Source organism: Bombus huntii, chromosome 1, assembly GCF_024542735.1.
Source record: "Bombus huntii isolate Logan2020A chromosome 1, iyBomHunt1.1, whole genome shotgun sequence".
In the NCBI taxonomy this organism is placed as follows: Eukaryota; Metazoa; Arthropoda; class Insecta; order Hymenoptera; family Apidae; genus Bombus; species Bombus huntii.
Genome location: NC_066238.1, coordinates 15,819,399 through 15,835,656, shown reverse-complemented (window position 1 = coordinate 15,835,656; position 16,258 = coordinate 15,819,399).

Below are 16,258 nucleotides of genomic sequence, written 5' to 3'. Positions count from 1 at the left end.
CGTAATACTATATAACGTAATTCGTTATAACGTTATACCATATGACCGTATACCATATAACGTAATACGTTATAACGTTATACCATATAACGTAATACGCTATAACGTAATACCATATAACGTAATACGTTATAACGTTATACCATATAACGTAATACGTTATGACGTAATACCATATAACGTAATACGCTATAACGTTATACCATATAACGTAATACGTTATAACGCTATACCATATAACGTAATACGTTATGACGTAATACCATATAACGTAATACGTTATAACGCTATACCATATAACGTAATACGTTATGACGTAATACCATATAACGTAATACGTTATAACGTTGTACCATATGACGTTATACCATATAAGGTAATACGTTATAACGTTATACCATATAACGTAATACGTTATAACGTTATACCATATAACGTAATACGTTATGACGTAATACCATATAACGTATACGTTATAACGTTATACCATATAACGTAATGCGTTATAACGTTATACCATATAACGTTATACGTTATGACGTAATACCATATAACGTAATACGTTATAACGTTGTACCATATGACGTTATACCATATAAGGTAATACGTTATAACGTTATACCATATAACGTAATACGTTATAACGTAATACCATATAACGTAATACGTTATAACGTTATACTATATGACGTTACTGCATATAACGTAATACGTTATAACGTCATACCACATAACGTAATACGTTATAACGTAATATCATATAACGTAATACGTTATAACGTTGTACCATATAACGTAATACGTTATAACGTAATACCATATAACGTAATACGTTATAGCGTTATACCAAATGACGTTATACCATGTAACGTCATACGTTATAACGTTATACCATATAACGTAATACGTTATAACGTTATACCATACGACGTTATACCATATAACGTAATACGTTATAACGTTATACCATATAACGTAAGACGCTATAACGTAATACCATATAACGTAATACGTTATGACGTTATACCATGTAACGTCATACGTTATAACGTTATACCATATAACGTAATACGTTATAACGTTATACCATACGACGTTATACCATATAACGTAATACGTTATGACGTAATACCATATAACGTATACGTTATAACGTTATACCACATAACGTAATGCGTTATAGCGTTATACCATATAACGTAATACGTTATGACGTAATACCATATAACGTAATACGTTATAACGATATACCATATAACGTAATACGTTATAACGTAATATCATATAACGTAATACGTCATATGGTTATACCATATAACGTAATACGTTATAACGTTATACCATATAACGTAATACGTTATGACGTTATACCATGTAACGTCATACGTTATAACGTTATACCATATAACGTAATACGTTATAACGTTATACCATACGACGTTATACCATATAACGTAATACGTTATGACGTAATACCATATAACGTATACGTTATAACGTTATACCATATAACGTAATACGTTATAGCGTAATACCATATAACGTAATACGTTATAACGTTATACCATATGACGTTATACCATGTAACGTCATACGTTATACCATATACCGTATAACATAATACGTTATAACGTTATACCATATGACGTTATACCATATAAGGTAATACGTTATAACGTTATACCATATAACTTAATACGTTATAACGTTATAACGTAATACTATATAACGTAATGCGTTATAACGTTATACTATATGACGTTACAGCATATAACGTAATACGTTATAACGTTATACCATATAACTTAACACGTTATAACGTTATAACGTAATACTATATAACGTAATACGTTATAACGTTATACCATATGACCGTATACCATATAACGTAATACGTTATAACGTTATACCATATAACGTAATACGCTATAACGTAATACCATATAACGTAATACGTTATAACGTTATACCATATAACGTAATACGTTATGACGTAATACCATATAACGTAATACGCTATAACGTTATACCATATAACGTAATACGTTATAACGCTATACCATATAACGTAATACGTTATGACGTAATACCATATAACGTAATACGTTATAACGCTATACCATATAACGTAATACGTTATGACGTAATACCATATAACGTAATACGTTATAACGTTGTACCATATGACGTTATACCATATAAGGTAATACGTTATAACGTTATACCATATAACGTAATACGTTATAACGTTATACCATATAACGTAATACGTTATGACGTAATACCATATAACGTATACGTTATAACGTTATACCATATAACGTAATGCGTTATAACGTTATACCATATAACGTTATACGTTATGACGTAATACCATATAACGTAATACGTTATAACGTTGTACCATATGACGTTATACCATATAAGGTAATACGTTATAACGTCATACCATATAACGTAATACGTTATAACGTTATACCATATAATGTAATACGTTATGACGTAATACCATATAACGTATACGTTATAACGTTATACCATATAACGTAATACGTTATGACGTAATACCATATAACGTAATATGTTATAACGTTATACCGTATAACGTAATACGTTATAACGTTATACCATATGACGTTATACCATATAAGGTAATACGTTATAACGTTATACCATATTACTTGATACGTTATAACGTTATACCATATAACGTAATACGTTATAACGTAATAGCATATAACGTAATACGTCATAACGTTATACCATATAACGTAATACGTTATAACGTTATGCCATATAACGTAATACGTTATGACGTAATACCATATAACGTATACGTTATAACGTTATACCATATAACGTAATAAATTATAACGTAATACCACAGAATATAATACGTTATAACGTTATGCCATATAACGTAATACGTTATAACGTTATACCATATGACGTTATTCCATATAAGGTAATACGTTATAACGTTATACCATATAACTTAATACGTTATAACGTTATAGCGTAATACTATATAACGTAATGCGTTATAACGTTATACTATATGACGTTACAGCATATAACGTAATACGTTATAACGTTATACCATATAACTTAACACGTTATAACGTTATAACGTAATACTATATAACGTAATACGTTATAACGTTATACCATATGACCGTATACCATATAACGTAATACGTTATAACGTTATACCATATAACGTAATACGCTATAACGTAATACCATATAACGTAATACGTTATAACGTTATACCATATAACGTAATACGTTATGACGTAATACCATATAACGTAATACGCTATAACGTTATACCATATAACGTAATACGTTATAACGCTATACCATATAACGTAATACGTTATGACGTAATACCATATAACGTAATACGTTATAACGCTATACCATATAACGTAATACGTTATGACGTAATACCATATAACGTAATACGTTATAACGTTGTACCATATGACGTTATACCATATAAGGTAATACGTTATAACGTTATACCATATAACGTAATACGTTATAACGTTATACCATATAACGTAATACGTTATGACGTAATACCATATAACGTATACGTTATAACGTTATACCATATAACGTAATGCGTTATAACGTTATACCATATAACGTTATACGTTATGACGTAATACCATATAACGTAATACGTTATAACGTTGTACCATATGACGTTATACCATATAAGGTAATACGTTATAACGTCATACCATATAACGTAATACGTTATAACGTTATACCATATAATGTAATACGTTATGACGTAATACCATATAACGTATACGTTATAACGTTATACCATATAACGTAATACGTTATGACGTAATACCATATAACGTAATATGTTATAACGTTATACCGTATAACGTAATACGTTATAACGTTATACCATATGACGTTATACCATATAAGGTAATACGTTATAACGTTATACCATATTACTTGATACGTTATAACGTTATACCATATAACGTAATACGTTATAACGTAATAGCATATAACGTAATACGTCATAACGTTATACCATATAACGTAATACGTTATAACGTTATGCCATATAACGTAATACGTTATGACGTAATACCATATAACGTATACGTTATAACGTTATACCATATAACGTAATAAATTATAACGTAATACCACAGAATATAATACGTTATAACGTTATGCCATATAACGTAATACGTTATAACGTTATACCATATGACGTTATACCATATAACGTAATACGTTATAACGTTATACCATATAACGGAATTCGTTATAACGTTATACTATATGACGTTATAGCATATAACGTAATACGTTATAACGTTATACCATATGACGTTATTCCATATAACGTAATACGTTATAACGATATACCATATAACGTAATACGTTATAACGTAATATCATATAACGTAATACGTCATAACGTTATACCATATAACGTAATACGTTATAACGTTATGCCATATAACGTAATACGTTATAACGTAATATCATATATCGTAATACGTTATAACGTTATACCATATGACGTTATACCATATAACGTAATACGTTATAGCGTTATACCATATTACGTAATACGTTATAACGTTATACTATATGACGTTATAGCATATAACTTAATACGTTATAACGTTATACCATATAACGTAATATGTTATAACGTGAAACCGTATAACGTAATACGTTATAACGTTATACCATATGACGTTATACCATATAACGTAATACGTTATAGCGTTATACCATATTACGTAATACGTTATAACGTTATACTATATGACGTTATAGCATATAACTTAATACGTTATAACGTTATACCATATAACGTAATATGTTATAACGTGAAACCGTATAACGTAATACGTTATATCGTTATACCATATAACGTAATACGTTATGACGTAATACCATATAACGTATACGTCATAACGTTATACCATATAACGTAATAAATTATAACGTAATACCACAGAATGTAATACGTTATAACGTTATGCCATATAACGTAATACGTTATAACGTTATACCATATGACGTTATACCATATAACGTAATACGTTACAACGTTATACCATATAACGTAATACGTTATAACGTTATACTATATGACGTTATAGCATATAACTTAATACGTTATAAGGTTATACCATATAACGTAATATGTTATAACGTTATACCGTATAACGTAATACGTTATAACGTTATACCATATGACGTTATACCATATAAGGTAATACGTTATAACGTTATACCATATAACGTAATATGTTATAACTTTATACCGTATAACGTAATACGTTATAACGTTATACCATATGACGTTATACCATATAAGGTAATGCGTTAGAACGTTATACCATATAACTTAATACGTTATAACGTTATACCATATAACGTAATACGTTATAACGTAATACCATATAACGTAATACGTTATAACGTTATGCCATATAACGTAATACGTTATGACGTAATACCATATGACGTAATACCATATAACGTAATACGTTATAACGTTATACCACATGACGTTATACCATATAACGTAATACGTTATAACGATATACCATATAACGTAATACGTTATAACGTAATATCATATAACGTAATACGTCATAACGTTATACCATATAACGTAATACGTTATAACGTTATACTATATGACGTTACAGCATATAACGTAATACGTAATAACGTTATACCATATGACGTTATACCATATAAGGTAATGCGTTAGAACGTTATACCATATAACTTAATACGTTATAACGTTATACCATATGACGTTATACCATATAAGGTAATGCGTTAGAACGTTATACCATATAACTTAATACGTTATAACGTTATACCATATAACGTAATACGTTATAACGTTATACCATATAACGTAATACGTTATAACGTCATACCATATGACGTTATACCATATAACGTAATACGTTATAACGTTATACCATATAACGTAATACGTTATAACGTTATACTATATGACGTTATAGCATATAACTTAATACGTTATAACGTTATACCATATAACGTAATATGTTATAACTTTATACCGTATAACGTAATACGTTATAACGTTATACCATATGACGTTATACCATATAAGGTAATGCGTTAGAACGTTATACCATATAACTTAATACGTTATAACGTTATACCATATAACGTAATACGTTATAACGTTATACCTTATAACGTAAAACGTTATAACGTAATACCATATAACGTAATACGTTATAACGTTATACTATATGACGTTACAGCATATAACGTAATACGTAATAACGATATACCATATAACGTAATACGTTATAACGTTATACTATATGACGTTATAGCATACAACTTAATCCGTTATAACGTTATACCATATAACGTAATATGTTATAACGTTATACCGTATAACGTAATACGTTATAACGTTATACGATATAACGTAATACGTTATAACGTTATACCATATGACGTAATACCATATAACGTAATACGTTATGACGTAATACCATATAACGTATACGTTATAACGTTATACCATATAACGTAATACGTTATGACGTAATACCATATAACGTAATATGTTATAACGCTATACCATATAACGTAATAAATTATAACGTAATACCACAGAATGTAATACGTTATAACGTTATGCCATATAACGTATTACGTTATAACGTTATACCATATGACGTTATACCATGTAACGTAATACGTTATAACGTTATACCACATGACGTTATACCATATAACGTAATACGTTATAACGATATACCATATAACGTAATACGTTATAACGTAATATCATATAACGTAATACGTCATAACGTTATACCATATAACGTAATACGTTATAACGTTATACCTTATAACGTAAAACGTTATAACGTAATACCATATAACGTAATACGTTATAACGTTATACTATATGACGTTACAGCATATAACGTAATACGTAATAACGATATACCATATAACGTAATACGTTATAACGTTATACTATATGACGTAATACCATATAACGTAATACGTTATGACGTAATACCATATAACGTATACGTTATAACGTTATACCATATAACGTAATACGTTATGACGTAATACCATATAACGTAATATGTTATAACGCTATACCATATAACGTAATAAATTATAACGTAATACCACAGAATGTAATACGTTATAACGTTATGCCATATAACGTATTACGTTATAACGTTATACCATATGACGTTATACCATGTAACGTAATACGTTATAACGTTATACCATATAACGTAATATGTTATAACGTTATACCGTATAACGTACTACGTTATAACGTTATACCATATGACGTTATACCATATAAGGTAATACGTTATAACGTTATACCATATAACTTAATACGTTATAACGATATACCATATAACGTAAGACGTTATAACGTAATACCATATAACGTAATACGTTATAACGTTATACTATATGACGTTACAGCATATAACGTAATACGTTATAACGTCATACCACATAACGTAATACGTTATAACGTAATATCATATAACGTAACACGTTATAACGTCTTACCACATAACGTAATACGTTATAACGTAATATCATATAACGTAATACGTTATAACGTTGTACCATATAACGTAATATGTTATAACGTTATACTGTATAACGTAATACGTTATAACGTTATACCATATGACGTTATACCATATAAGGTAATACGTTATAGCGTTATACCATATAACGTAATACGTTATAACGTTATACCATATGACGTTATACCATATAACGTAATACGTTATAACGTCATACCACATAACGTAATACGTTATAACGTAATATCATATAACGTAACACGTTATAACGTCTTACCACATAACGTAATACGTTATAACGTAATATCATATAACGTAATACGATATAACGTTGTACCATATAACGTAATATGTTATAACGTTATACCGTATAACGTAATACGTTATAACGTTATACCATATGACGTTATACCATATAAGGTAATACGTTATAGCGTTATACCATATAACGTAATACGTTATAACGTTATACCATATGACGTTATACCATATAACGTAATACGTTATAACGTTATACCATATTACGTAATACGTTATAACGTTATAATATGACGTTATAGCATATAACTTAATACGTTATAACGTTATACCATATAACGTAATATGTTATAACGTGAAACCGTATAACGTAATACGTTATATCGTTATACCATATAACGTAATACGTTATGACGTAATACCATATAACGTATACGTTATAACGTTATACCATATAACGTAATAAATTATAACGTAATACCACAGAATGTAATACGTTATAACGTTATGCCATATAACGTAATACGTTATAACGTTATACCATATAACGTAATACGTTATAACGTTATACTATATGACGTTATAGCATATAACTTAATACGTTATAAGGTTATACCATATAACGTAATATGTTATAACGTTATACCGTATAACGTAATACGTTATAACGTTATACCATATGACGTTATACCATATAAGGTAATACGTTATAACGTTATACCATATAACGTAATACGTTATAACGTCATACCATATGACTTTATACCATATAACGTAATTCGTTATAACGTTATACCATATAACGTAATACGTTATAACGTTATACTATATGACGTTATAGCATATAACTTAATACGTTATAACGTTATACCATATAACGTAATATGTTATAACTTTATACCGTATAACGTAATATGTTATAACGTTATACCATATGACGTTATACCATATAAGGTAATACGTTATAACGTTATACCTTTTAACTTAATACGTTATAACGTTATACCATATAACGTAATACGTTATAACGTAATACCATATAACGTAATACGTTATAACGTTATACTATATGACGTTACAGCATATAACGTAATACGTTATAACGTTATACCATATAACGTAATACGTTATAACGTAATAGCATATAACGTAATACGTTATAAGGTTATACTATATGACGTTACAGCATATAACGTAATACGCTATAACGATATACCATATAACGTAATAAAGTATAACGTAATACCACAGAATATAATACGTTATAACGTTATAAGATATAACGTAATACGTTATAACGTTATACCATACGACGTTATACCATATAACGTAATACGTTATAACGTTATACCATATAACGTAATACGTTATGACGTAATACCATATAACGTAATACGTTATAACGTTATACCATATGACGTTATACCATATAACGTAATACGTTATAACGATAAACCATATAACGTAATACGTTATAACGTAATATCATATAACGTAATACGTCATAACGTTATACCATATAACGTAATACGTTATAACGTTATACCATATAACGTAAAACGTTATAACGTAATACCATATAACGTAATACGTTATAACGTTATACTATATGACGTTACAGCATATAACGTAATACGTAATAACGATATACCATATAACGTAATACGTTATGACGTAATACCATATATCGTAATACGTTATAACGTTATACCATATGACGTTACACCGTATAACCTAATACGTTATAACGTTATACCATATGATGTTATACCATATAACGTAATACGTTATAACGTTATACCATATAACGTAATACGTTATGACGTAATACCATATATCGTAATACGTTATAACGTTATACCATATAACGTATTACGTTATGACATAATACCATTAAACGTAATACGTTATAACGTTATACCACATGACGTTATACCATATAAAGTAATACGTTATGACGTTATACCATATGACGTTATACCATGTAACGTCATACGTTATACCATATACCGTATAACATAATACGTTATAACGTTATACCATATAACGTATTACGTTATGACATAATACCATTAAACGTAATACGTTATAACGTTATACCACATGACGTTATACCATATAAAGTAATACGTTATGACGTTATACCATATAACGTAATACGTTATAACCTTATACCATATAACGTATTACGTTATGACATAATACCATTAAACGTAATACGTTATAACGTTATACCACATGACGTTATACCATATAAAGTAATACGTTATGACGTTATACCATATAACGTAATCCGTTATAACGTCATACCATATGACGTTATAGCATATAACTTAATACGTTATATCGTTATACCATATAACGTAGTACGTTATAACGTTATACCATATAACGTAATACGTTATGACGTAATACCATATATCGTAATACGTTATAACGTTATACCATATAACGTAATACGTTATAACGTTATTCCATATAACGTATTACGTTATGACATAATACCATTAAACGTAATACGTTATAACGTTATACCACTTGACGTTATACCATATAAAGTAATACGTTATGACGTTATACCATATAACGTAATACGTTATAACGTTACACCATATGACCTTACACCGTATAACCTAATACGTTATAACGTTATACCATATGATGTTATACCATATAACGTAATACGTTATGACGTAATACCATATAACGTAATACTTTATAACGTGATACCATAAAACGTAATACGTTATAACGTTATACCATATAACGTATTACGTTATGACATAATACCATTAAACGTAATACGTTATAACGTTATACCACATGACGTTATACCATATAAAGTAATACGTTATGACGTTATACCATATAACGTAATACGTTATAACGTTATACCATATGACGTTACACCGTATAACCGAATACGTTATAACGTTATACCATATAACGTAATACGTTATAACGTCATACCATATGACGTTATACCATATAACGTAATACGTTATAACGTTATACCATATAACGTAATACGTTATAACGTTATACTATATGACGTTATAGCATATAACTTAATACGTTATAACGTTATACCATATAACGTAATACGTTATAAGGTTATACTATATGACGTTACAGCATATAACGTAATACGCTATAACGATATACCATATAACGTAATAAAGTATAACGTAATACCACAGAATATAATACGTTATAACGTTATAAGATATAGCGTAATACGTTATAACGTAATATCATATAACGTAATACGTCATAACGTTATACCATATAACGTAATACGTTATAACGTTATACCATATAACGTAAAACGTTATAACGTAATACCATATAACGTAATACGTTATAACGTTATACTATATGACGTTACAGCATATAACGTAATACGTAATAACGATATACCATATAACGTAATACGTTATGACGTAATACCATATATCGTAATACGTTATAACGTTATACCATATGACGTTACACCGTATAACCTAATACGTTATAACGTTATACCATATGATGTTATACTATATAACGTAATACGTTATAACGTTATACCATATAACGTAATACGTTATGACGTAATACCATATATCGTAATACGTTATAACGTTCTACCATATAACGTATTACGTTGTGACATAATACCATTAAACGTAATACGTTATAACGTTATACCACATGACGTTATACCATATAAAGTAATACGTTATGACGTTATACCATATGACGTTATACCATGTAACGTCATACGTTATACCATATACCGTATAACATAATACGTTATAACGTTATACCATATAACGTATTACGTTATGACATAATACCATTAAACGTAATACGTTATAACGTTATACCACATGACGTTATACCATATAAAGTAATACGTTATGACGTTATACCATATAACGTAATACGTTATAACCTTATACCATATAACGTATTACGTTATGACATAATACCATTAAACGTAATACGTTATAACGTTATACCACATGACGTTATACCATATAAAGTAATACGTTATGACGTTATACCATATAACGTAATCCGTTATAACGTCATACCATATGACGTTATAGCATATAACTTAATACGTTATAACGTTATACCATATAACGTAGTACGTTATAACGTTATACCATATAACGTAATACGTTATGACGTAATACCATATATCCTAATACGTTATAACGTTATACCATATAACGTAATACGTTATAACGTTATTCCATATAACGTATTACGTTATGACATAATACCATTAAACGTAATACGTTATAACGTTATACCACATGACGTTATACCATATAAAGTAATACGTTATGACGTTATACCATATAACGTAATACGTTATAACGTTATACCATATGACCTTACACCGTATAACCTAATACGTTATAACGTTATACCATATGATGTTATACCATATAACGTAATACGTTATGACGTAATACCATATAACGTAATACTTTATAACGTGATACCATAAAACGTAATACGTTATAACGTTATACCATATAACGTATTACGTTATGACATAATACCATTAAACGTAATACGTTATAACGTTATACCACATGACGTTATACCATATAAAGTAATACGTTATGACGTTATACCATATAACGTAATACGTTATAACGTTATACCATATGACGTTACATCGTATAACCGAATACGTTATAACGTTATACCATATAACGTAATACGTTATAACCTCATACCATATGACGTTATACCATATAACGTAATACGTTATAACGTTATACCATATAACGTAATACGTTATAACGTTATACCATATGACGTTATACCATATAACGTAATACGTTATAACGTTATACCATATTACGTAATACGTTATAACGTTATAATATGACGTTATAGCATATAACTTAATACGTTATAACGTTATACCATATAACGTAATATGTTATAACGTGAAACCGTATAACGTAATACGTTATATCGTTATACCATATAACGTAATACGTTATGACGTAATACCATATAACGTATACGTTATAACGTTATACCATATAACGTAATAAATTATAACGTAATACCACAGAATGTAATACGTTATAACGTTATGCCATATAACGTAATACGTTATATCGTTATACCATATAACGTAATACGTTATAACGTTATACTATATGACGTTATAGCATATAACTTAATACGTTATAAGGTTATACCATATAACGTAATATGTTATAACGTTATACCGTATAACGTAATACGTTATAACGTTATACCATATGACGTTATACCATATAAGGTAATACGTTATAACGTTATACCATATAACGTAATACGTTATAACGTCATACCATATGACTTTATACCATATAACGTAATTCGTTATAACGTTATACCATATAACGTAATACGTTATAACGTAATACCATATAACGTAATACGTTATAACGTTATACTATATGACGTTACAGCATATAACGTAATACGTTATAACGTTATACCATATAACGTAATACGTTATAACGTAATAGCATATAACGTAATACGTTATAAGGTTATACTATATGACGTTACAGCATATAACGTAATACGCTATAACGATATACCATATAACGTAATAAAGTATAACGTAATACCACAGAATATAATACGTTATAACGTTATAAGATATAACGTAATACGTTATAACGTTATACCATACGACGTTATACCATATAACGTAATACGTTATAACGTTATACCATATAACGTAATACGTTATGACGTAATACCATATAACGTAATACGTTATAACGTTATACCATATGACGTTATACCATATAACGTAATACGTTATAACGATAAACCATATAACGTAATACGTTATAACGTAATATCATATAACGTAATACGTCATAACGTTATACCATATAACGTAATACGTTATAACGTTATACCATATAACGTAAAACGTTATAACGTAATACCATATAACGTAATACGTTATAACGTTATACTATATGACGTTACAGCATATAACGTAATACGTAATAACGATATACCATATAACGTAATACGTTATGACGTAATACCATATATCGTAATACGTTATAACGTTATACCATATGACGTTACACCGTATAACCTAATACGTTATAACGTTATACCATATGATGTTATACCATATAACGTAATACGTTATAACGTTATACCATATAACGTAATACGTTATGACGTAATACCATATATCGTAATACGTTATAACGTTATACCATATAACGTATTACGTTATGACATAATACCATTAAACGTAATACGTTATAACGTTATACCACATGACGTTATACCATATAAAGTAATACGTTATGACGTTATACCATATGACGTTATACCATGTAACGTCATACGTTATACCATATACCGTATAACATAATACGTTATAACGTTATACCATATAACGTATTACGTTATGACATAATACCATTAAACGTAATACGTTATAACGTTATACCACATGACGTTATACCATATAAAGTAATACGTTATGACGTTATACCATATAACGTAATACGTTATAACCTTATACCATATAACGTATTACGTTATGACCTAATACCATTAAACGTAATACGTTATAACGTTATACCACATGACGTTATACCATATAAAGTAATACGTTATGACGTTATACCATATAACGTAATCCGTTATAACGTCATACCATATGACGTTATAGCATATAACTTAATACGTTATAACGTTATACCATATAACGTAGTACGTTATAACGTTATACCATATAACGTAATACGTTATGACGTAATACCATATATCGTAATACGTTATAACGTTATACCATATAACGTAATACGTTATAACGTTATTCCATATAACGTATTACGTTATGACATAATACCATTAAACGTAATACGTTATAACGTTATACCACTTGACGTTATACCATATAAAGTAATACGTTATGACGTTATACCATATAACGTAATACGTTATAACGTTATACCATATGACCTTACACCGTATAACCTAATACGTTATAACGTTATACCATATGATGTTATACCATATAACGTAATACGTTATGACGTAATACCATATAACGTAATACTTTATAACGTGATACCATAAAACGTAATACGTTATAACGTTATACCATATAACGTATTACGTTATGACATAATACCATTAAACGTAATACGTTATAACGTTATACCACATGACGTTATACCATATAAAGTAATACGTTATGACGTTATACCATATAACGTAATACGTTATAACGTTATACCATATGACGTTACACCGTATAACCGAATACGTTATAACGTTATACCATATAACGTAATACGTTATAACGTCATACCATATGACGTTATACCATATAACGTAATACGTTATAACGTTATACCATATAACGTAATACGTTATAACGTTATACTATATGACGTTATAGCATATAACTTAATACGTTATAACGTTATACCATATAACGTAATACGTTATAAGTTTATACTATATGACGTTACAGCATATAACGTAATACGCTATAACGATATACCATATAACGTAATAAAGTATAACGTAATACCACAGAATATAATACGTTATAACGTTATAAGATATAACGTAATACGTTATAACGTAATATCATATAACGTAATACGTCATAACGTTATACCATATAACGTAATACGTTATAACGTTATACCATATAACGTAAAACGTTATAACGTAATACCATATAACGTAATACGTTATAACGTTATACTATATGACGTTACAGCATATAACGTAATACGTAATAACGATATACCATATAACGTAATACGTTATGACGTAATACCATATATCGTAATACGTTATAACGTTATACCATATGACGTTACACCGTATAACCTAATACGTTATAACGTTATACCATATGATGTTATACCATATAACGTAATACGTTATAACGTTATACCATATAACGTAATACGTTATGACGTAATACCATATATCGTAATACGTTATAACGTTCTACCATATAACGTATTACGTTATGACATAATACCATTAAACGTAATACGTTATAACGTTATACCACATGACGTTATACCATATAAAGTAATACGTTATGACGTTATACCATATGACGTTATACCATGTAACGTCATACGTTATACCATATACCGTATAACATAATACGTTATAACGTTATACCATATAACGTATTACGTTATGACATAATACCATTAAACGTAATACGTTATAACGTTATACCACATGACGTTATACCATATAAAGTAATACGTTATGACGTTATACCATATAACGTAATACGTTATAACCTTATACCATATAACGTATTACGTTATGACATA